The following is a 26700-nucleotide window of genomic DNA, read 5'->3' as shown; positions in this document are numbered from 1 at the left end:
AATAGCATATTTACATCTGTTTAACAAACTTAAAAAAAAAGCCTAGAATCATATATTCTTGGCATTTCTTCCCAGATGAAAGACATTTCTTTCTTTCTTTCTTTTTTTTTTTTTTTGAAGCCGTAAACTTTGGATCTGACCCAGGCTTGATGAGAAATTTCTGAAATGTCAGAACTGAGAGGGGCCATGAGCATCCTGTGGGTCTGGGGCTATTTACCTGCAGATCCAACCCTTGCCCTTCACCAGCTCTGCTGTGACTCTCAGGAGGGCTGACTCCATGGGCTGCCTTTTCTAGGTTCTTGGGACAGTTCAGTTTATACAGAAGGAAGATCTAATGGGAAAATAGAAGACAGAAAGGAGGGAGAAGCCGGGCTCCTTCTCACTTTTCTCCTACGGTGGTAGCCTTTCTCGTGGTTACATCTCCTTCAGGGAGGTCCATCATGAGCCCAATTTTTACCAGGTGACATTGACCCTATGCTCCTACAATATTACCTCTTTTTTTTCACTCCTTTGTCCTAAGCAAGGTAATGGCTTCCTGTGCCTAATCACTTGGCTAGTTTGTCATGCCCTGTTTGGATTTTCAGCTCTCTCATCGCCTATGTAATCAATTTCCTGTATTGAGCTCCTCTCCTTGTGACACTTAGTGTGTCTCTCTATTCTTATTTGAACCTTGATCGATACAAGCATCATGTTCTCTGTGAGTTTAAAAGTTCTCCTCAAAATTATAGGGTTTGTCAGAGCTCTTTAGGGCCTACTATTGACTTAAGAGTGGGAAGGACAAGAGGAGAATAGTGGTGGGGCCATAGAAGTTATGGAAATGTAACAGTCATGAATAAATGGTTCCTGCATTCAAGAAGCTCACTGTTTGGTAGGAATAACACTAATGTGTTTATGTGCCTGTGACTTTTATGTTGGACCTGAAATGTGACCTCTAGTTTCATTGTCTGATGAAGTTGTTTTATTGCTAAAGATTTGAATGAATAAATGACGAAACCAATCAATCAATCAACCAAACAATGAGGAAAGAACATTACATCAGTTGCCGTGGGATTTTGCCTATGCATTAGTAGAGATAAAAAAAGAATGGAGAAAGAACATTGCACGCATGAGTGAATGAACAAACTTATAAGGAAAACAAGACTAAACTTTCTTATTGATTTATAAGTTTACTTTGGAAATGTCCTTTCTCCTTCCTGGACCTGTCTTCTCACCTGTATAATGAAGAGTTTTTACTCGGCAACAGGTTTTACTGTGAATGTGAAATATGACAGTTGATAGTATCTTCTTGATTACTATAATGAAAAGAATGTTGAAAGAAGCCCTGGAACTTCAGTGAATAAGAGTACAGTGATCTAATGATGGTGACTGCCATGGGCACATGAGGGAACACTAACTGCGTATGCTCCTCCTGTCTGGGTACTATCTAAGAGCAGACCCGGGTCTGATGTTCTGTTTCTCCATTTCAACTGTTTAGTTTACAAACAGCCTCATGTCACTCTTTCTCTGCACACAGAATTGACTGGAAGTTACTGTTACTCAGGATAAAAATACATGATCATTACTAAATTGTAAATGAAGAATTTCTTCCCATTGAAACTGCCCATTGGACTGTCTTCTACACTAACGTGAGGTTTCTTGGAAATAAGGATGCTTCACTGGTACTTAGATTCTCAGTATCTAATACAAGTGTAACATAGGTTACATAGTGAGAATTTTTAGTTAAATTGGATGTATGTGAGTCATGGGATTTATCAGCAGCTAAGCTAGGGCCAAGGCCACATATAAAATGTGAAAGTCTGTATTGAGTGTTCTCTGTGTCTTAGCTAGTGGACCCCAAAAAGCAGACAGGGTATGGATGCAAGTAGTTTATTTTGCAAAGTGAAATCAGAAAAAGAGGAACATAGGGAAAGAAGTAGAGGTAAACTAGGGGTGTTCTATCCAGCTGATTATTTCTGGGAACAACTGGGAATCTGGGATGAGTCTGCACAGTTCAAGAGTTGAACGAAGGTGTATATATATATATGTGAAGGTATATATATATATATACCTTCACACACACACACTCATACACATACGGGGGACCTAAAAATGTACACACATTTTAAGAGATGATATCTATGTATCACTTTTTGAAGTTGAGTTAAATTATGGTAACAATGTGTAGTATGACGTTTGCTCAATCATGTTTCCACAATTTTCACTGATAGTCCTGCCTGTTGCATGATGACTCTGGTATTTATTTGATTAATGATACCTTTTGAGCTAACGTCATACTCAAAATGTGTATAAATTTTTTGGCATTACGAGCATGCGTGTGTGTGTGTGTGTGTGTGTGTGTGTGTGTGTGTGTGTGTGTGTGTGTCCACTATTTTCCCTCCTTCTAATTTAAGGGTTATCCCCCAGGGTATAAACTTTCTTGGACTTCTAGGTTAGTATAGGTATGAAGAAGGCTGAGTAGTTGCCTTATGATTCCTACTTGGTAGTAATAGAAAAGTCTTAGAATCTCTATCCTGTTCTACTGGTCCATATGGCTATTCTTGTACCAATACCAGTCTGTTTTGGTTATTTTAGCCTTACAGTAAATTTCAAAGTTTGAAAGTGTGATACGTCCAATTTTGCTTCTTTTACTAAGGATTGTTTTGGCTATTCATGGTCATCTATGTTTCCAATATGAATTTCTGTGTTGTCATTTCCAGGTCTGAGAACAATGATGTTGGTAATTTAATGGTATTGCATTGAATTTATAGATTGTCTTTGGTAGGACGAACATCTTAACAATGTTGATTCTTTCCATTCATGAGTATGGAATATTTTTCCATTTGTTTGTGACTTCTTGGATTTCTTTGAGCAGTGTTCTGTAGTTATCATTATAAAGGTCTTTCACTACTCTGGTTAGGAAGCAAAATCTCAATTTCACAATCAAGTCATCTTCACCAAAGCCTCCAAAACAACCACTGGGGAGAGGAGAACTTATTTAGTAAATGGTTCTGGGAAAACTGGTTGACCACATGCAGAAAGATTGAAACAGGACCCCTACCTATCACCATACACAAAAATCAACTCTAAATGGATCGAAGACCTAAATGTAAAACCTCAAACTATAAGAACCTTAGAAAATGCAGGAGACACCCTTATGGCAATTGGAAATGACAACCAATTTCTAATTAAAACTCCAAGAACCCATGCCATAAGAGATAAGATAAATAAGTGGGACCTCATCAAACTGAAAAGCTTCTGCAAAGCAAAATAAACCATCAAGAGGGCGAGGAGACAGCCCACAGAAAGGAAAAATACTTACCAGTTGTATATCTGACAAAGGCCTAACATCTAGGATTTACAAGGAACTCAAACATGCTGAAAGGAAAAAAAATCAAATAGCCCCAGTAAAAAGTAGGCAAAAGACATGAATAGACACTTCTCAAAAGAAAATTTACAGGCAGCCAACAGACACATGAAAAAGTGTTCATCCTCACTAATCATCAGAGAAATGCAAATCAAAACCACATTGATACCACCTAACCCCAGTAAGAATGGCTATCATTTTTTTTTTTTTTTTTGAGTTTCACTCTGTCGCCCAGACTGGGGTGCAGTGGCCGCTCCTGGCCACCGCAGCCTCGACCTGCTGGGCTCCAGTGGTCCTTCTGCCTCAAGCCTTCCAAGTAGCTGGAACTACAGGCACGTGCTACCACGCCTGGCTAATTTTTGATTTATTGTAGAAATGATGTCTCGCCAAGTTGCCCAGGTGGGTCACGAACCCGAGGGTTCAGGCAATCCACTCACTTCAGCCTCCCAAAGAGGCGGGATTACAGGCTGAGCCACCGAGCTCGACTGGCTATCATTAATAAAACAAATAGCAACAGATGCTGGTGAAGATGCGGATGCTGGTGAAGATGCGGAGTAAAAGAAACATTTCTACACTGTTGGTGGGAATGCAAGCTAGTGCAACCTCTTTGGAAACAGTGTGGTGATTTCTAAAAGAACTGGAAATTGACCTTCCATCTGACCCAGCAATTTCCCTACTGAGAATATACCCAGAAGAGCTGAAATAATTCTATAAAAAAGATACCTGCACATTCATATTTATTGCAGCACTATTCGCTATAGCAAAAACATGGAACCAGCCATCCTGCCCATAGAAACTGGACTGGATAAAAAATGTGGAATATATACATAATGAGATGTTACACAGCCATAAAGAACAACTTGGACTTTACAGCAACTTGGATGGATTTAGAGTCCATCATACTCAATGATCTATCACAGAAACAAAGAACTGAGTGCCACATGTTCTCACTCATAAGTGGACCCTGAACATTTACCATAATACTATAGGAAAGGGATTGGCAGTAACCAGAAGCTGTTGGGGAAGGGAGGAATATAACATCAACAAGGATGCCCTATCTTAAATCAGGTGAAGTGGGCACCAAAGGAGGCCCAAGCTTTACCTGGGCGATGACCACTTGTACACCTAATCCTGAATTGGACCCCATATCTTTAAAATAAATTAAATAATTTTTAAAAAGAATAAATACACAATTCTTTATAAATAAATAAAAAACAAAATCCTTAGAGTGGAAAGCAAGAAGTAGTGACCCATGCACTTAAGCACAACAGATTTCAGCAGCCACCAGTGAACTTACAACATGTGCAGAAAAGATGAGAGAAGTCACAGGAGTGGTCTGACACAAAATCTTAAGGTGACCCCAGGGAAGTGAGGATATCCATATCCATTTTTCTTTTACATTTCACATCTGCAAAGCAGCTGCTGCTCAAAGACAGAGTAGGTATACAGTCCCAGAGGGAGCTCTCTCAGAAGGTACTGTCCAATATTCTTGGCCTTTGACCTTATAGCTCACCTGGTGCTTCCACTGTCTCAGCCTAGAACAGATTGCTCGAGAGATCAGATAGAGCTCTATGAAAGCAGGATTGTACCAGCTCCATCTTTATAATTTACATGGACTCAACTCTTAGGGACTTGAAGCTGCCTCATATGTACTTGGGTCACCTCTATGCAAATGCTCACTGTCAATAGTCAGTCATTCAGACATCTCACAAAGTCCTTGGTTCAGGGACAGAGAGAGACAGTCCAAAGAAATCAAAGCTGTGAAGTGTGGGAGCACTGAGACTGCCATTCTCAGCTTTGTGTTTCACAACCTACATGTGTATGATAACACCACAGCACTAATTTAGAAATGCAAGGAAATACCTGTATGATTAAGAGAAGCTAAGGACTTTCAACGACTTCCAGAGTGCTACAAATCTGTTACATGGACATATTGTGTAGTGGTGGGGCTTGAGTCTCAGGTATTCCATTCCCCTGAAAGTGAATATTGTGCCCTGTGGATAGTTTTTGAACTCTCCCTCCCTCCTTATCGGTGTCCCATTGTCTATTATTTCCATCTTGTTGACCATTTAGCTTACACATATGAGAACATGCAGTGTTTGGTTTTCTGTTTCTGAGTCAATTTACTCAGAATGATGATTTCCAGCTCCAACCATGTTGCTGCAAAGGACATGATTTCATTCTTTTTTTATGGCTGCATAGTATTCCATGGTGTATATATACCACATTTTCATTATCCACTGATTGATTGATAGGCGTTTAGAGTATCACATCCATAAGGATGCCCAATCTTCAACCAGGTGAAGTGGGGACCAAAGGGAGGCCCAAACTTTACCTGGACGATGACCACTCGTACACCTAATCCTGAATTGGACCCCATATCTTTAAAATAAATTAAATAATTTTTAAAAAGAACAAATACACAATTCTTTATAAATCAAAAAAAGAAAAGCCTTAGAGTGGAAAGCAAGAAGTAGTGACCCACGCACTTAAGCACAACAGATTTCAGCAGCCACCAGTGAAGTTACAACGTGTGCAGAAAAGATGCAAAAAAATTCTTTGCAACTGTGAATTGTGCTGTGATGAACATGCAGGTACAAGATTTTAACATCTGAATTACAAAAGCAACTCCTTAGAAGCACATGAAAAGATTTTTCAGTTATTATGATTTAGAAAAGTAAGAAATATAAAGAGTTATTGTCCAAGTCTATTAGACTACAAAAAAGCCGAAAAGACTACAAAAGAGGATAAAATAAACGATTAACACAAATGTGAGATATAGAAATATGTTTTCTAGGAGGGACACTGACTAAGACAGTCAGTCTGAAGACCAATCTGATGCTAATCAATCAACTAAAGTATAGATGCACCTTATGACCCAGGGAATTATTTCTCTGTGTATGTGTTCCTCCAAGATTCTTCCTTATTTCCATAAGAAGATATGCACAAGGATGCTTGCTGAACAGTATTTGTTATACCAGACTGGACACCATGTGTGTCCCACCTGGGAGGGAGTGGTTCAACTGTAGATGAATATCATGGAATGGTGAGTGGCAGCTAGGGGAAAAACTTAGGTGCTTTGATGAATCTTAAAAGGGTAGTGCTTAATGAAAATATTAGAAAAAGTGGAATATGAAGACAATCATGTCAATGATACTTAATTTAAAAAAGAAAGACACGTATCATATAATATGACAATCGTTGTTAAAAATGATAGGAATGTATTATGACGATACATGACCAATGATGATAATGCACAGTGAACTGAAGATTGTTTAACTCCATTCTCTGCATTTCTATATCTGTAGGTGAAAGTCAATATATAATTGTATGTGACTTCCTATTTATCTTAACTATAATATTAAGGAGAAACACAAGGAAAATAATATATAATAATAAGTAAATGGAGATATATACTGCTTTGATCCAAGTTCACTTAATGAAATAGGCGGATGCCTGCAAATAACCACAGAATTCCTTTGAATGTGACAGCTACAACTGAGGATGACGCAGTTATTGTAGTGGTCCCTCAAATTCCACCAGCAGTGTGGCAGTGATGTGGTTTTTCAGTTGTGTGACTAACTATTGTTAAAATTCCCAGTGACACAAAATATATTCTCCCCTTGAATAGCAAAGTAACTGTACCCTTGAAAAATCAGTTGGTACTAAAGCTGTAAAAAGATAACTATGCATTTATATTTCTAAAATAGAATTAGATTCTAGATTCAAATAATCTTTAAAAAGTCATTTTACTCCATATCTTTAAAATAAAGTCATAACTATGAAAAAAAAAGTCATTTCACCCACATGAATATAAGGTGAGGGATTTGAAAGTTGAACAAAAGAGAGATACTTTTTCATGGTGCATAATTTCCTCATGTATTGGAGGGCATCCAGTATTCCTGGCCCTTGTCTACCAAATGTCAATAAACCTGCCTCCAAGCATTGTGATTAGAAAGAGATACCCAAATTCCCAGTATTTTCCCTAGGAGGAAATACTCTCTTTACTGATATCTATTGGGAATATGCAATTAAAATTGTAATGGAAAGACAAATTCTTTTTCTCTATAATGTAAGTCTTATGAAACCCTCAGATTTGAGAATTTGACTTTCTATGATATCTTGAAAAGGAAGAATAGAAAAATGGTAAAATCCCTATAAGCAGGATGGCAGGAAATTAGAATTTCATTTACATTGTCTTTGATCAGGTAGGCCTTGATGGCCTCTGTCATGCTATGGTCATCAATATGATACATAACAACAGAAGCAATGAGCAAATGGTTATTTCCCAGAGAAATGCTAAAATTCTCAATCAATTGAAATAGCTCATGGAGCATGAGAAAGGCTAAAATAATGATGAACTAGAACATGAATTCTGAAAATCTATGAACACAGTTTTACAATACCAGCAATTTTTGCTTTTAGTATTGAAAAGTCACATGGATGATGATAACTACTCTTAGGCTTATATTGGCCTACTTTAATGTTTTGCAAACTTTAAAAAAGAGGATTCCATTTTCAAATGAGCTATTAGGAAGATCTGTAAAAAATAAAGATAAAATCAGTATTTCTTAATACAAATATGTGTTATAAGCTCAAATTTATAGTATTATCTTATTATAATATGAAATAAAAAATGAGGTTGTTTTTGGCTTAGTTGAAATCAGGGTTATAAAGGATAGCTCAGTACGCTTGTTAGCATTTAATTTTTCCTGATATTTTGTTATGACTGTACATGATTAAAATATCTTGATTCACACAGATAAAGGGTTGCAATTTTTTTCGGTTTTCTTGATTTCTCAGAACTTAATTTACAAATCTGTTTCCAAAGCCTAAAATATAAATGGGAAATATTTTGTTTAAAAAATTAAATCAATTGTCAGCCTTATCTAACTTCTCATAACCAACACACAATATCTACTCTCATAGTCAAGACATAAAGCTAAAGGCTAGCCAATTAACAAAACTAATCAAACCAAACAAACTAAAACAAAGCAAAGAAAATGAATCTGCTTAAGCTCCCAAACTCTCTGTAATATGATATAATCACACACTAGCGTGTCATATTGCACAGATTCTAATAAACCTTGGATGGGATCATGAGCCTGACATGGGTGACAGAGCCTTGCTTGGCACTGATTGAGGAAGACTCAGAATCTGAAATAGTGTTCAGTACACACTTGGATTTTAGGTAGGCACAAATTTTTGCAGAGATCTGAATCATCTGAAGACCAGAGCTAATCTTTATCTTCAATCCTATATCTGACATGAATTTAGATATGTTCATGAAATGCTTGCAAAAAATATTTCCATTTGCTTTTAAAATAGGTTAGCCTGATAGTACACACAAATACACTGGTCGCCTTTGGTACGTTAAAATTTGATGCAGAAATGCATCATTTTAAAATTGTTAAAATGCATATTAAAAATAAAACTTTCAGCTACCATTTACACAACTGGAAGTAACCATTTGTAGAATTGTCCTATTTGAAATTGTCCTGCATTTTCAAAGAGATACTTACAGGTTTCTAGTTAGTAAAAATCTCTTAGCATGGAAACCCAATGGAAACTAGAAGTAAACAGACTTCATGACTATCAATGAGTGGCCACTCCCTGACTACCAGCTCCTCGATCTTTTTGGTTCTTAATCTTCTTATGCTCCTTTATGATTTTAATCATTTTTTAAATTTTCTGATAAGATTGTCTTAAGAATCAAATAATTGAGATTTCATGAGAGTGATTTGACAAGAAATTTCAAGCTTTATATGTCTGGAAATGCTGCCCAATTTGTGTTGTAAACAAGATCCAAGGCTTTGCAAGCTTATTCTAAAACAAGTGTCATTCTAAGGTAGGTTATTTTAATTACTTATTCAACTATAAAGTATTAAGTGCTTATAAAATTTGAGGTTTTTTTGTTTGCTTGTTTCATAAGGAGAAAGAAGAAAAATCATTCTCACTACCAGGGCTTATAGATAACCAATTTAAACAATTTCATTCACTTCCTGCTGATCTTTTATTTTCTTATTTACAATTCTATTTTTTAGCATACTCATGTTTATACTTTTTAATTTAACTATCTTGTCTTCCTGTTATAACAAATACTTTCCCATATGAAACTGTAGAGTCTTATGACTTTAACTTCAAAATAAACAACAAGCTGTCTTATTTTACCCAGAGATAACATATCTGACTTCCATCTTTCCCTTTACCCTTCTCCAACTGTCTCGGTCTATTAATATAATTTTTTTAAGTACACAAATAAGAGTGGTACTTTTGGGATAAGAAACCTTTCAAGCCGGGCACAGTGGCTCAGCCTGTAATCCTGCGCCTTGGGAGGCTGAGGTGAGTGAATTGCCTGAGCCCGCGGGTTTGAGACCTGCCTGGGCAACTTGGCGAGACCTCATCTCTACAACAAATCAAAAAATCAGCCGGGTGTGGTAGCGCGCACCTATAGTTCCGGCTATTTGGAAGGCTGAGGCAGAAGGATCGCTGGAGCCCAGCAGATCGAGGCTGCGGTGGCCGGGAGCGGCCACTGCACTCCAGTCTGGGAGACAGAGTGAGACTCCAACTCAAAAAAAAAAAAAAAAAGAAAGAAACCTTTCAAGATTAGTCAATAAGCACTTAATAATATCTAAATCATGGAGTGAGAATTTCTGGAGCATATTAAGCCTCATAGTCTGATATATTCAATGTCCATAGATCCACGGAGGATATGCCAGGCTACAAATGTGCGCCATTACAATGAAAGGAGCAAAATCTTCTTAGAAGAATATCATAAAGCAAAGCAACAGGATTGTGTTTGGAGATAATACAATTGCAGAGAAAGACTGGGCTGTCTAGTATAGCAGTTGCTATAGGTTGAATTGTGTCCCCAGAAGTCACATATAGAAGTCTTAACAGGACCATAGAATATGACTGTCTTGGGGGATAGAGTCTTTAAGGGAATAATTAAGGTAAAATGAGGTAATTGGGATGGGCCCTAATCCACTCTAATTGGTGTCCTTATAAGAAAAGGAGATTAGAACACAGACACATACAGTGGGCCAGCCATGTGAAGACACAGGAAGAAGACAGCCATCTAGGAGACAAGGAGAGAGAACCTCCAAATGAAGCCCATTCTGCCAACACCTTGATCTCAGACTTTGAGGCTCCAGAACTGTGAGACAATAAATTTCCATTGTTTTAAGTACCCAGTTTGTGGGACTCTGTATGGCAGCCAAGCAAACCAATACAGTGGTTGAGTACTGGGGAGGCAGCCTACCCAGGATGTCCCAAGTCCGTCCTTACTAACTCAGTTCCTGACTCAATTTGTCCATTCCTCTGATTCCTAATGTATGAATTGGTGCTAAAAGTGCCTAGCCCTACCCCCATCTTGTGGTTCAGTGAAGACTGGTTGAAGGTATCTAAAATACTTTGAACCATGCCTGACCAATGATAGATAAGTTCTAGTTTTTGTTATTTTATCAATATTAATATAACATAAAGAACATGAGATGTGACTTTAGACAGACCAAAGTTTAAATTCTAACTCTTCTACATACTAGCTATGTCTTAGTGAGACTCTTTTCATTTTAAAAATGAGAGAAAACACATTCACTTATGTGGATTGTGGTAGAATAAAAAGTGCAATAAACACAAAGAGCTAAGGATTGTAGCTCAGTAAATATCATCCTCCTCACCAGCTTCCCACCCCACTCCAATCCTACCAACAGGTCCATATGGATGAAGAAAAAGACTTGAATAAAAGACAAGAATTTCGCAGCAATCAGGGGATATTTTTAAATGATGTGACTCAAAAAAACAAAAACAAAAACAAAAAATCAAAAGTGGAGATGGTGGCCAGTCAAGGTAATCCCATCAGCTCAATTTCTGAACAGCCCGCTTTAGGGGTGAAGAGAAGTCATACCTACCTAGATTTCTCATCCTGTTTTCCTCATCATCGGTCTCAGGAATTCACTATTTATTTTTGCTGCAGGAGCCCATTATTGCTCCAGGGCCTATGTGACAACTCTGCATCCTAGCTGATTGTCTCCATGGACTGCCAGTCTCACTGAAACCCTTGTCTTTTCTCGTACTAGGTTTTGATTTGGGGGTTTATTTCTTTACCTGGTAACATAGACTCTTCTTTAGATCTGTTTCATAATACTTTCGTAATTCTCTCTGTGTGGCCCAGAAAAAGGAGGATTCAATAACAAAGGCTTTTTTCCCCTAGTTTTCCAATTGTTTCTTATTATCTGAAAGCACTTCATAAAGGCAAAGCTCATTCAGGCACTTTCACATGTATTATCGCATTGAAGTATCACAACTCACTAGGACACCCACTGGACTCATATATTACAGATCTAGAGATTGACACTCAGGGAGTTAATTTACTTTGCCAGGGCCTCAGAACAGGTATGTGAACCCAGCCAGGTACAACGCAGCCCTGCCTACTTCTGGTTCCTTTACGTGTATCATCGCTTTCTCCTCTCATAAGGCATCTCCTGATTTATCGGCCCGCTTTGCCTGGTCTTAGTGGAATTCATATGAAAATAATTCACAAGGAAGTAATTTTCACACAGGACTAATTGCACTGAAATTTTGGGAAGAGATGTTATAACTAGGCATATTTTGCTGTAATGGCTATGACAATTTTCAATTCTGTGTTTTCTTTCTAATAAGCAACATTGACTCTTATCTTTCCCCAGTTTTATAACTTACAGGTATTTTGCCCACAATCTCTCTGCTGGCTCCTGCTCCTCCCACCTCAAGCTTTCTCTCTTCCCAAGTTGGAGTCACTTCCTACCTGGAAGAATTTGCCCTGTTAGTTGAAATCCCTTGCCTGAGTGAAAGGTATATATTTGCAGTCATTAGTTCCCTTCCCCTCCAGTTGAAGACAGAATCTTCTCTGGGTTTCTTTCTGTTCTGACACTAATGAGTGTGGTAATGGCTGAGACTCAGAGCATTAGTCCACACTTGGGACCCCAAGAATTAGGGGTGTGACTCTGGAAGCAAGTGAGAAGCCAGATAGGGCTCCAGCAGGGCCCAGGGCTAACAAGTTAGGCTTTGAAAATCTACTTTCTGTTTTCTTCAGGGAAAAGTGATTCCTAATGGATTCAGCAAGGAGAGAATGTTTTCCAGAAACTGTTGGAAGAATGAGGTCTTTTCTGGAAGCCTGACCTGAGCCTCACCCAGAAGCAAACATAGTATTCTTAAGAAGAAAGTGAAGTCTTTTCATTTGGTCCTTTGCTTCTTGCCAGTTCTGCTTCCTACTAGCTTTGTGATGATGAGCACATGAATGGTCTCCTCTGAGCTTCAGTTACCTCATCTCCAGGATGAGAATAACAGTAACGACCATAATGTCAGCCTGTTATGGGCTGAATTGTACCCTCCACAAAATTCATGTGCTGAAGTCCCAGTCTCCAGTATTTCAGAGTGTGACCATATTTGGAGATAAGACTTTCATGAGTGATCAAGTCATAATGTGGTCATTAGAATGCACCATGAGCCAATGTGACTGGTATCTTTATTAAAAGGGAAAAAGTGGAACAGACATTCAAAGAGGAAAGACAATGTGAAGATACAGAGAGAAGATGGCCATTTATAATCCAAAGAGAGAGGTTTTCCCTTACAGCCCTCGGAAGGAACGAAACCTGTCGACACCTTGATCTTAGGCTTCTGCCTTTTAATACTGTGAGACAGTAAATTTCTGTTGTTTAAGCCACCTGGTTTGTGGTATTTTGTTATGACAGCCCTAGCAAGCTAATACTGAGCCTCAGAAGTTTTTGTAAGTCTAAATGAAGCAATATATGTAAAATGCTAGGCAGTTACACAGTGAGTTCCTAAAATGCATTATCATAATTATCTTATTCATTATATTATCGGGTGCATCACTGACATTGAAAAGTTATGCCCAGTATTGAAGTCCATGCCAAGAACTTCATCTTTTCCCATTTAAGAGCAGGATGTCTGTGAATGTGTGTGTGTGTGTGTGTGTGTGTGTGTGTGTGTGTGTGTGTGTGTGTGTGTGCGCCAAGAACTTCGTCTTTTCCCATTTAAGAGCAGGATGTCTGTGAATGTATGTGTGTGTGTGTGTGTGTGTGTGTGTGTGTGTGTGTGTGTGTGTTGCATGTTTCCATTCCATGGTTTTTTGTGGAGTAAATAATAACTTCTTATTTCTGTTAACCATAATTCCTTTGCCCATAAAAAGAGGAGCTGGCGTCTGCATCTAGGAACTTGTGAGGTCTCTTTCAGCTCAGCAGCAATGTTTCTATGATTGAGTAGTAACTGGTTGGCATTTTCTTATCCATGTGGAAGTCAATTATCCACAAAAAGAGGCAGTATAAAGGTACTAAACCAGGAATGGGGAAACCAGAGTTTGATTTTGGGTCTTTCATTACATCTTTGTGGGCCTTTCGACAAGTTAATTACCTTTTCTGGACCATCTGCAGAGAGAAGGGTGGCACAGCAGAGTCAGAGCGATCAATAAAGTCTTTAAGAATCTATGACAAAGTAAGATACGGATGGTCACCTAATTTAGATAATAACATTCCTTCCATCTGTGGGTAGCCCAATCTTGCTGAACAATGTAGTACATCTCTTACTGAAAAAGTTTTTTTTAATGTAGTTTAATCATCCTGCTGCCATACGATTAGCATTTTCAAGTGGATCTGAGTTAGTTGAAGCAGATGGTTTATCTTCTCTCATAGTGCTTCGACTTGGACATTATATCATTTCTACATCTAACTCCGTCCTTGCAGTGCTCAAGGAATCCTTCCAAATTTTGCGCACTGTGTTTTGACTTATTTAATGCAGACGTACTTTACCCGCAGTAAACATGATTACCAAAATACTTTAACTTGAGAGCTTCTGCTTTCCTCTCTGGTGTAATTAGTCACACTGCACTCTCTCTGCATTTAGGGGAAAAGGGAGGAAAAAAACACCACACACAGCATCTTGTAAATGTGTCTTTACTTCTCTCCAGTTGCTGGCTTTACTATTTTGAAATTTCAGAGTGTCAGACCCTTGGAACAAGGGCAGAAAAGCAGAAAGTTTCCAGAGTTGTCACCTAATCACACCTTCAAACACAAGGGACAGAAACTACACACAGGTCAGACCTCGCCAAGAGAGGAAGCTGTGAAACCGAAAAGTCCCAGCCCAGACAATTGGCTTTTGCTGCTGCTCAGAATGTCTCAACATTGGAATGAAGTGTTTTGTCTTCATGACTGGGAATGAGAAAATCCCTCTGAGCAGTAATGGTGACATGAAATGATAGAACACCTGACCAGTTTAAAGCACACTTTTCAATTCTGTCTTCACACCAAGGAGGTAAGCACTATAGTCATAGCTATGTGACCTGTGGAATCAGACCTATCTGGGTCCTGCTTCATGATCTTGGCCAGAACAAATAATTCAGCTTTCCATGGAGGATGACTGTAAGTTTTAGCGTTGGGGTTTTTAAAGCTGCTAAGAGAGGGTCTGGCAGAAGGCCGCGTTCCAGTAAGTAGTGCCCATTATGTTTTCAGATGAGAAAACAGACCCCAGAGAGATTTCATATAACTTGTGAACATCATAAAATATCAAACACATCCCTATTTAAATCTCAGTTGTTTTCTTTAAATAGATGTAAATTTTACATATAGTGAAACGGACAGATTTACAACATACATTTGATTCTAACCTCCCCGGAAGCACCAAACTCTATTCATCAGATACACCTCAAGCCACAAAGACTGCAACTTTCTGCTTGAGTCCTAGCTCTTGTACTGCACAAACTGTGAGTGTCCCCGGGGGGACTCAGCATCCTCAGGGACTCTCTGAGTCTTCTTCACATGAGTCTTATTCCCTGCTGTCCGTGGGGACAGAACCTCCTGTTTCTGCTGACTATTGCTCACTCTGTAGTACCTTCCAATGCACACTCTCTCACACACATACCAAACACACCTCAAATGCTCACACGTAGTAATAAACATTTTAGTATGGTAATAAGCTACTTCACAATGACCACATTCCCAAAACTGACCCATTTTTCATATTTTTTATGTTCTTTTAACCAACACTCATTTTTCTAAAGTGTCAGATATGCAGAAGAAATACACACACACACACACACACACACACACACACACACACACTATCTGTACAGAAATATGCAGGTATATACTACTACTGCATGATACCTGGGGTTCTATGGAAAAATGTCAACTACCCCTAACCATAACCATAAAATTTTTTATCTCTTAGCTTTCCATCTTTTTAGTTGAGAAATAGAATATTCAAAAGGGAAGAGGAACCTAGTGATGGCTACATGGAACCCAAGATAAGTAAGGAGATAGGAAGAGAGAATGAGAATGGAGCTATTGCTGTACTGAATTTAAGACTCCAGGAACAGAAACAGGAACTGAAAGAACTGAAAGAAGACTTATCTAGCAGTGAAAGTCAAGACAAGGCTGCAGAAAAACAGAACAGTACAAAGAACTTTATTGTCTTTCATGCATTTTTTTAAAAGGACGCAAATAGACTTTTGATTGTTTAGATCTGTGAGTTTACCAATGACCTGGCCAAAGTAAGACATGAATGATAAAATTGGTTGTTTGAAAGCATAGAGAAAAACAAGTATTGGCCCTTAACAAGGAATACTCAGCTTTGCTTTGTCCCTCTTCAACCTCCCTCTTCCTCAAGCTCGGGGCCATGCAGACTAGTGCAGGTGCCAGCCATGCCTGCGGGTTGAGCATGATGCAGCCTTGCTGAGTAACTTTACTTGACGTCTCTTTTGGTAGCACCACCAAACATCAGGCAGCATCGAAGTCATCTGAAGTATACATAAGAAATAATATATATATAATTATTGATATAAGTTATGAGTTTGTTTTCTTTTTAAAAGGCAGTGCCTTCTGTCTCTGAGCACGTTTTCACCTGGGTGGTGAGAAATTCAACTTCCTGCCATTTTTGAGTGAGTGCTTCTGCCCCTCTCTCAACGGAGCTAAGAATCTAGGGTGTCCATTATGCTTGGGGAAATGAGGGACAGTCTTGACTTCAATTCACGGAGATTGTTGTAACCTTATCCCACAAGATTCTGCTGTGAGGCATCCTTCTCAGGGCACCTCAAGTTTTCATTTTCCACCTTGAAACATGCCTGTGGACACTTAGGCCAGATTCAGAACATGAAGGACTGACAATATTCTTAGAATGACAAATCAAGTGATTGATTTTTCTTAATTCTCCCATAATAGCAAGTACCAAACACAAGTGGATTTCAGTAGTTACCTGCAACACAGGTAACAGTATCTTGAATATCCAGTGTCATGCTGGATAAATCGAAGCTATTGTAGATGTCTGTAATGGTATTAACACACAGAACTCTCACAATTTAACTTCCTCCTCTGAGTCCCTGATGTCTCCTCTAACGCACAGAAAGTAAGGCTAACCGCCTTGTCTAGTCATTTAACTCGCTCTGCTTCAAACACAACCTACTTGAACAGTCATATCTGAAATCCATTAAAAACAAACAACCCGAACATAGTCAGAACCACAAATATATATTGTATAAATCAATATGAATCAATGTGAATCAAAACTTATCTATATATCAAAGCTCAAAGTTGGTGACATTTGAGAAATCAGTGATGTGCTGGGTTCTATCCCCTCTTGCCTACTCAAAACATTCTCTGTTTTTCCATAACATCATTCGCTCCCTTTCTCTGAATCCTTTTTTTTTTTTTTGAGTTGGAGTCTCACTCTGTCGCCCAGATTGGAGTGCAGTGGCACGCTCCTGGCCACCACAGCCTTGACCTGCTGGACTCCGGTGATCCTTCCACCTCAGCCTTCCAAGTCGCTGAAACTACAGGCGGCGCTACCACACCCGGCTAATTTTTTATTTACTGTAGAGATGAGGTATTGCCAAGTTGCCCAGGTGAGTCTCGAACCCGCAGGCTCAGGAAATCCACTTACCTCGGCTTCCCCAAGTGCGGGATTACAGGCTGAGCCACCGAGCCCAGCCTCTGAATCTTACTCATAAGTACACAGGCTGTAATATTCTGGCTATTTAGAAAGCCATCAATCCCTTAACTACAGCCTTATATCTCTACTGTCCTTGAATGCTAGCTTATTGCAAGTCTTATGTTCATTCACTTTTCCACTCCTACAATTTTCTGTTAAGTGTATTCAAATCAAGATTTTCCCCACGCTACATCAAAACATCTTTTATCAAGGGCATCAATCATTGCTAAATCCAGTGATCAATTTCAGTCCTCATCTTATTTGACTTGGCAATAATATTCAACATATAATAATACACACTCTTTGTTTTATTCTTTCTCATTGGCCATTCCTTCTTAGTGCCCATTGTTGCCTCCTAAACATTGGAATGTCTCTGGTCTTAGCACACAGACCACTTCTGTTCTCTGAACTCACACTCCAGATGACATGATCCAGTCTTCCTCCTTTAAACACATCTGTACACTGACAATCCTAAATAAGTATCTGTAACCCTAACCTCTTTCTTTCTGGAACCACAGACTCATATATTCAGCTATCCATTGACATACCTTCCTGGTATCGAATAGTTACCTCAGATATTTCAAACACAGCACGCCTGAAATAAAACTCCCACTCACCAAGCCTATGCTTCTTACTGCTTAGACCTTCTCAGTCAATGGCAATACCATCCTTCCATTTGTTCAGACTTGGGCAACATGGTTTAACAACCCAGCTAATCCAACTGGCTCTTTCTCTAAAATACAACCAGATTCTGGCCACCGATTACTTCCCCACTACTCCTATAATTTGGGACTCCATTTGGTCACCTGATTATTAAAATAACACCTTCACTGGTATTCTTATGTTTATTCCTGATTCCCTATCATCTTTACTCACCAGCAGCCAGAAAAATCCTTTTAAAATACTGTAATTCAAGTGAGTTCCTTTGCTACTTACGTCCCTCCAATAGTTTTCCCTCTTATTCCAAGTAAAAGTCAAAAATCCTTTCAGTGGTCCACAGTGCCATACAGTTGACCTCCTCTCCTACTAGGCTCCCTTCTGCTCCTTCAATTCCAGTCATACCTGTCTCATCACCAAACCTTAAAGATGTCAGGTGTATTTTCATCTCACCACTTATTGAAATTTATTCCCTACCCCTAGTGATCCATTCCTTCAGATATTTTAGGGTTTTGAAAAAATGTCATATTTTTTCTTTTGCTGCCCTCTTAATTTTCTTTTATGTCACTTAATGCCATTTTGATTACTTTTTTGTGTGCTTATTATCTCTCTCTGCTGAAAATTAAGCTCCATAAAGGTAGCGCCTTGTTTTTCTCCCCTAATTTATTCCCACATGCTAGGTACTTAGTTGGCATTCAATACATATTTGTTGAATTAATGAGTGAATAAGTAGGCGAGTGAATGAATTAATAGATAGATGCAAGTGATAATCTCAAATAAAAGTGGACTAATATTCCCAGTTGAAAAATATCTAAAATGAAACTTTAAAAATTCTTTAAATTTAGAATTTTTGAATTGAATTTAGGAACAGCAATTACTAGAGATATGGTGGAGTTCCTTCCTTTATTTGTTGTTCTTCTTTCTGTCCTTTCTTTCCCTTGGTTGTGGATCCTATAATGTCTTGCAGGATTAAGAAATCATCCATCAGAGATTTTATGAGAGCAAGGTGTGCTGAGCTAAAGGGAGAAGACCATCAGAAGATGCTACCAAATTGATGACTGGCCATGAGGGAGGATCAGAAAAAGAGATTCTGGAGTCTCTGGAACTCATGTTCAGTAGCTACACGATTTTATCCACAACTGTGTTCAGTTGATTGAGTTGCATTTCATATAATCTTCTCTTAACTCAGGTATTACTACTAAATACGTTTAGAAGCATGTGTACAAAAGTTGCAAAAGTCAGAATGGTTCTAGAAAGGTCATACTGCAAGTAATAATTCACATTCACTATTTAGTGCTTAGAAGGTGTCTCCAAGTTCAAGTTGTACACTCACATATGTTTCTCCTCCATCTCACTGAATGATAGGAGAGGGAATAGTGAACTCCTCTGGTCTAATCCAATTTGACCTGTGGCATCAATTTTTTTGACTCTTGTGCTGATGGGTAATTTTCTGAGTCATTTGCCTAAGATTAAAGGGATGTGTGTGTGTGTGTGTGTGTGTGTGTGTGTGTGTGTGTGTGTACGCATCTATACAATATTTGTATATATACATATAGCTTCACAGAACTTTCTTTTCTTTTCTTTTCTTTTTTTGAGTTGGAGTCTCACTCTGTCACCCAGACTGGAGTGCAGTGGCACGCTCCCGGCCACCGCAGCCTCGACCTGCTGGACTCCAGCGATCCTTCCGCCTCAGCCTTCCAAGTAGCTGGAACTACAGGCATGCTAATTTTTTTGATTTGTTGTAGAGATGAGGTCTCGCCTGCCCAGGCGGGTCTCGAACCCACGGCTCAGGCAATCCACTCACCTCAGCCTCCCAAAGTCACGGGATTACAGGCTGAGCCACCGAGCCCGGCTAGAACTTTCATGAATGCGTTGAGATGGATATTTCACCAATTAAAAAGCTGATACTCAAGAGATTTGGTGTACTTCACCCAGTCAAATGACCAGTTAATCCGAGAGCCAGGATTCAATGATAAATATATTAACTTCAAAATCTGTGTTCTTTACATGATGTTACCTTGAAATGTCACCAGTACATATGATACTCTGAAGTAATTACATATCTTGCTGCCAAAGACTGTCTATTGATTCTTAAGATCATCCCAGAAAAATGAGGTAATTTGCATTTTCAGTGCACCTGTCCAGATGGGCACTTCTGCTCCCCTGGGAGTAGTGACCTCACTTCCAGGGTTCGGAATACCAAGTAGACTATAAATGTGCAGAGCGCCATGCTTCTGAAGACTATGATGATCTAGGTTTGGAAATAGGCCTAGAAATCTGCACTTTAAAAAAGAAACTAAACTAAATGCTGTCTTGTTGAGGGTAAAGCTTCTATTACATAATATTCTTACAGTACACTACAAACACATGTTAAACAAGGCATTTATATCTTAAAAATGAAAATAAAACTACACTAATTAACAAATATACATATATTTACATAAACATGGGGGATCCAAAAAACCAGAATTAGTTTTTGAAGGACAGGCCCCTCGTAGTACAGGATTCCCCCATCAGGTAAGTGTTCTGTGATTCCATGGACATCATTGTACCAGCTGGCACTGTTGTGAGAGGCTGTGTTCAGCTTCAGTGAATTTTTTTTTGGAGATTCTTTCAATGCTTACGCCGATTTCATGATGGGTGATTTACAAGCACATATGCCCACACTGTACTGAGTATTCAGAAATTTTTGACCAAAACCAACATGATCTCTGTGCCCCACCCTTCCTATTCACCTGATCTCACCCCAAACAACGTTTTTAGTTTTTCCAGATGTGGAAGAGGTGAAACAAAAAATGGTAGAAGCACTAAAAGTCATCAAAATCGACAAGTTCAAAAACTGTCTTGAGCAGTGGAAAAAGCATCTCAATTGGTGTATTGCATCAGACGGAGAGTACTTTGAAGGTGACTGAAGTTTAACATGTAAGACTAAATACACAATTTTTTATAAATAAATTCCATTTTCTGGGTCCCCACTCATATTCATGTGTGTGTGTGTGTGTGTGTGTGTGTGTGTGTTTTCAAAGTACAAGAGAGATTTTCATTAAATGATTAATTATATTTAATAAATTAAAAATATATACTTAATAAAAATTATCAAAATGCTATCTTTTTTATTTTAAAGATGTGGGGTACAATTCAGGATTAGGTATACAAATGGTCATTGTGTAGGTAAAGTTTGGGCCTCACCCTGGTTCCCCCCAAATATCATCTTAAACCCAAAAGTTGGCAACCCAAATTTCTCTCTGTTGCTACCTAACTTAATCAGGGTGTCTTCTCTTAAGATGAATCTGCCCCTTTTCTTGAAGATATTTCCCTCAGATGTGAAAGTCAATATATCAAATCAGTCTCTTACCTCCCAAGGGAAGTGGAGAAAGCTAGGCAATGTCAACAGTAATCAGATGTAGAAAGAGATTAACAAGGGAGATTGTGACACCATGAGTCAGCCATATTTATTTATACCAAATTAACACTCTTTTGTGTTAAACATTGCCATGGAAAATAAAACTATGGAGATGAACAAGATAAAATTTCTGCCTGCCAAGAGTTTATAGCTTGTTGAGATAGGTGTGTGAACAGATGATTATTACCCAGCAAGTGCTATGATAGAAGGAAATGTGCACAAAAGCTATGGAAAGTCAGATCTGGGGAAGAGGTGATGTCTCAGTGAAAAGGGTTAACTGAAGTGAATTTCAAGGAAAGGGTTGGCATTTTGGGAACAATGTGAGCTGAGCTGTCCTTCGAGGAGACACTGTAAATGGAACAAGGAGTGATGAGACATGAGTCAAAGAGTCAGGCGGGATCCTTTCAAGGACTTTATTAAGGCTTTGGGGCTTATCCTGTAGCAGAAAGTGATGCCAGAAGAACCATGGGGTGGACAGCTGGGGGGGGACACCAGTCATTCAGGGAAGTCAAGAAAAACTTCCAAAAGGATACTGTGTTTAAGAGTGAGAAATATTCAGGGGTCCCTTGGGAGGGTAAAGACCTAAGAACATGCCAGACAAAGATTACATCATTTATGAATGCCCCAGGTTTGGAAAAATTATGACACGACACATTGAAAAAAGAAAGCAGCATAGCTGGAACAAGGGAAGGAGGGGAGTATTCCTAAATGGCAAGATTCTCCAAGTTCTCAACATCCACCTTATCCTCACAACAGTCCCATGAGGTAACTATTTTATTCCTATTTGACCAATGAGGAAGACAGGACTCAGAGATGTGTAAGTAACTTGGGAGAGGTAGAGATGGAATTTAGGTACAAGTCCCCAGATCTGGATTCTGTCCTTTATGTCAAGAGAGTTTATAGTATCTAGCAGTATATAAACACTTTTGTTCCTACTGTGGACATCATGTCTCTCCCATTTTCTAAACCTTGCAGGACTTTCCTTCCTATTTGGATATGATGGTTGGATAACATTGGAAGAACATGTTCAGTTCTGTCAGTGTGAGAAGGAAACACTCAAATGATTTTGGTCTGAACCCAAAAAAGGAGAAAAGAGAGAGAGAAAGTAGAGGCAAAAGTTTGATTCCAGTTTCTATTGTGTGTTCTTCATAAGATCCATAGAAACCTCCTCCTCCAATAAAAGAAACAGTCCAATGTCAAAGCTTAATGGGAGAAGTGAACACAAGGTGGCCTGGCCTAGGCATTAGGATCACATTTTCCCACTTTCCTCTCCAAACCCAAGGCAGAGGATGAACTAAAGCCAACAGAACTGGCTACAAATGACCTCTCATAGCTGCAGACACACTTTGAACTTGACAGAGAATCACAAAAGAGTTCAGCCTATTTCCAGGACCCATATTGGAGATGACAGGATGGGCTCCTCAGTCAGAAATTGCCATCTTGGTCCACAGAAGAGCCATGTGGGAGTTGATTTGCTCCAGGAAGAGTCACGTCTGGGCACCCAGAGCAGAGCTCATGTGTGGTTCCCTGGACCACTGTGCTGGAAAGTTGGCTTAGAATGTTACCACCACCCACATGTATCTGTCAGTCTAGAGAAAGCCTGGGCTTTTGTTTAAAGAGTCACCTTTTCCAAGAGAATCATCTTAAGAATGTCTTCTTCAGCATCAGGTCTTCTTAGGTATAATAGGGAAAAAAAGGAAGGAAGGAAAAAGGGAAGAAGGGAGCAATGGAGGAAAAAGGACGGAAGGAAGGGAAGGAGGGAGGAAGGAAGGAGACGGGAGAAAGACTGTGTATAGAGTCACTGACTCCAAGGATAAAAAGTAGAAGAAAAGTTCGCAGGATGAGAACTGGGGTCTAGAAATGATCAAATTGCCTTTCTAAGTGGAGTTTCAGAAAAACATTCAAGTAGTATTTAGCCAATGATTGCTGTGAGCCCACCACGTCCACATACACCATCTTTATTTCTCTGCCTGAAACCCCATGAGGTATACAACATAGGCTAAACATTGCAAAGGATATAACAGGTTTCAAGACCCTTGATAACTAATTTAAGAGCACACTGATGACAGCAAGTATTTGAGTTGGGCCTGGCACTGATTCCTCCTGATTCTAAACTGGTGCTTTTCCTATGCTGTCTGCTCTCTGTTCTGGACTCTTAAGAGGGAAAATTCCCCCTGGCAACAGAGGCCCAAGGGTTAACTCATTCTTCACCAAACAATCTACTTACATTATACCTGGGAGGAATATTCTCCAATTACTTCCCACGAAGAAGGAGAATTGTTTGTGGAAGAATATCTCCCCAATTTAAAGAAGGTCATCCTTTTGCTGCAAGCATGAAGTCTTACTCTCATTCTTTCTTATTTTTAGATAGCAATGAGTTTGTGGGATGTGGAGGGAGTGACAAGAGATGGGATTGGAAAGATGGGTAGGTGACCTGTGGCGGGTCTTCTGTACCACACAGGGATTTTGTACCTTCATCTGTGAGTCATGGAACAGCTAGTAGCAAGGGTGGGACAAATTAGAGAAGTCATTGTTGGCCACGAGAAGCCATTGTTGGACCACAGGTGGGGCTGCTGGTGGGAGACCATGTTGCAGTACCCAATCATTGTTTCTTCATCATTCTACCAATGCGTGGCGAGTTCTCTCTCCTCTTTAACAAATGGGAGGAGTCAGATTCTTAGTGAGAAATATTACCCTACCATTTATTGGTTTGAAACACTGGACAGTTCTTAAATCTATGCGGACTCAAAAGGAAAGTGCTACACACTCCCTGAAGAAAGTTCCTTAAATATTCTTTCAGCGGTAGAAGCCAGAAACCCTAGTTACTTCATTAAAAAGTGTTGCCTTGTAATTTTCCGGCCTGTTTTGACTGGGACCTAGCTTCTGCACAGGTAAAATAATTTTCTGGCAAGTAGTCAAATGATTCAGCACATTCCCCTGAGCTGTTGAGGGTTAGTTTTAGTCAACACCTGGTAACAGAGCTTCCTTTGGGAATTCTTCACAGGGAGGCACCAAGTGCTTCCCTGTTTGACTTCTTAAAATACCAGCTCAAATATCCCCTCCAAAATGTTCTTTTCAAGGCTCTGTTTATAAACAAATTTCTCTTCAAAGAATAGGCAAAAGGCTGGGTATGGTGGCTCAAGCCTGGAATCCCAGCATTTTGGGAGTCTGAGGTGAGAGAATTGCCTGAGCCCGTAGATTCGAGACCAGCCTGGGCCACTTGATGAGACTTCACCTCCACAATAAATAAATTTAAAAAATTAGTCTAGTATGGTAGCACTCGCCTGTAGTTCTGGCTACCTGGAAGAATGAGATGGAAGGATCGCAGGAGCCCAGCAGATTGACGCTGGGGTGACCATGAGCGTGCCACTGCACTCCAGCCTGGGCGATGAAGTGAGACTCTAACTAAAAATAAACAAACAAATAAATAGATAAATGGCAAAAAGGAACATTTACAGGCAGAGAGTTTAGGCCTGAGAAATGGAGGGAGGAAGAGAGCAAGGTGGACAAGAGAAGAAGGGAGCGAAGGAGGGCTGAGGTCCAGCTCTCAGCCCAGACCCATGAGGCCAGGTGCCCAAGGTCACAGCACCCGGAGACTACAGGGGCACACATCTGGAGTGACTATCTTCGCAGATTTTCAACTTGGGAATGCTAAAATGGCCACGGGTATTCTGTACCTAGATATTCACATACTCTGCGTGTCTTGTCAAGACCCTCTCGCATCACTGCATGATCAGTGAGATCACCCAGGACATTCAGCTCTGCCTGCTGAACGGCTCTAGAATCCACTTTCATCCAGGTGCACCGGCAGCAGCTTCACTCTGTCCAAAGACCTCCTTGGCCTGTGCACCTGTAACCTGCAGTTTTGCTCCTGTGCTACTACATAATGAGTGATCTTTCTAGAAGGTTTTTCTGTATCTGTTAGGTGGCTGTTCCTCTTCTGCTTAAAATCCTCCAGCAGGACTCCAGAGTTGTCAGGATAAAACACAAAGCCATTGGCTCCATCTTCATGGCCAGATCCCTTGCATATCTTCTAAACTTATCTCTAGCCCCCTCGCCATGTGGAATGTTCATTCTAGCATTCTGTAGACATATCTTGTGTTTTCAGCCTCTTTTTGCCTGCTAATCCCTCTGTTTGGAGCATCTCCCACACCACTTCCCTGCGAGAGTACCTTTTATCTGTCTTGTGAACTTTTGCACTCCTTGAGCATCACCTGGACATTAACCGTACCTAGAAGTCTCTCCATGTCTCACACCTTCTGAAGTGAAGTTCCCCTCCTCGGTTCTCTCATGAAACCCTGGCTGGCCTCTGCTGTTGCCAGTAACTCTCTGGACTGTAATTGCTGATTTATCTTTCTTTCTTCTTAGTCATCTCTGAGTTCCTTGTGCTGTCTCTGTATTCCAAACATGTGACATAATCGGTGACACATAGAAGGTGGCCAATGTTTGTTAAATAAAAAAGGAAATGGGAGAAAAAATAAAACAAAACAAGAGAATGAAAAAAAGGTAAACTATGCACGCTAATGCTAAAAAATCAAAGGATATTGTGCCACCTTGAGAAGATTTTTACACACCCAAACATGTCAAATGTTAGAATGTCAAGAAAGGAGGGGCCCAGAATGCTACCAGACCTCTTGCCTCCTTGGGCTGCTGCGTAGGAATGGTGCCAACCTCAGCCTTCGCGGCGAAGAGATAGATCTTCCTGGAATAACTTGCTTGTCAGTGGCGGTGTGCGGTATCTTGCCTACACCCTGGGTGCTGTGTTAGCTTCCTCTGTTTCCTGTCTGCCCACTCACATTTGATTTGGCCACTTTCTCATCAGGGAAGCTATTTTCTCTCACAACATATGCTTATTTTTTATTTTACCCATCCTTCCGAGATGCTCACATCTCTCTTTGACATTAGTCAAAATGGTTTCACCTTGTGACTTTATTCTGCGAATTAACTTATTTAGAGGCATACTGAGAGTAAAGGCTTGCCCTTGCAATTTAGTTTATCAGCCACCAGGTGGCAGGACTGTGTTCAAACTGCTGGGCACCGGGTTTTCCCGCATTCCTTAGAATGCAGGTTTCCACTTAACACAAGAACCCTTTCTGGCCTCTCTCCAGGACCAGCCTCAGTCTTTTTAGGGCACATCCAGGTGGACAGCCCTCTCCCTATACATGCAAATCTCAGGAGCAGAGACAGTCTGGACAAATCAACCATATTTTCTGTGCAAATACCTAGTGCCCAGCATTTTGATAAGAACTGAAGAACAAAAGATGCTGAAGAGCTTCTTTTAAGGAGACATCTCGTCTCAAGAGCTCACATCACCTAAGAT

This window comes from Carlito syrichta, unplaced genomic scaffold, assembly GCF_000164805.1.
Source record: "Carlito syrichta isolate Samal-C Ts95f unplaced genomic scaffold, Tarsius_syrichta-2.0.1 Scaffold308159, whole genome shotgun sequence".
NCBI lineage: Eukaryota > Metazoa > Chordata > Mammalia > Primates > Tarsiidae > Carlito > Carlito syrichta.
Note: the sequence above shows the minus strand (reverse complement) of the source record.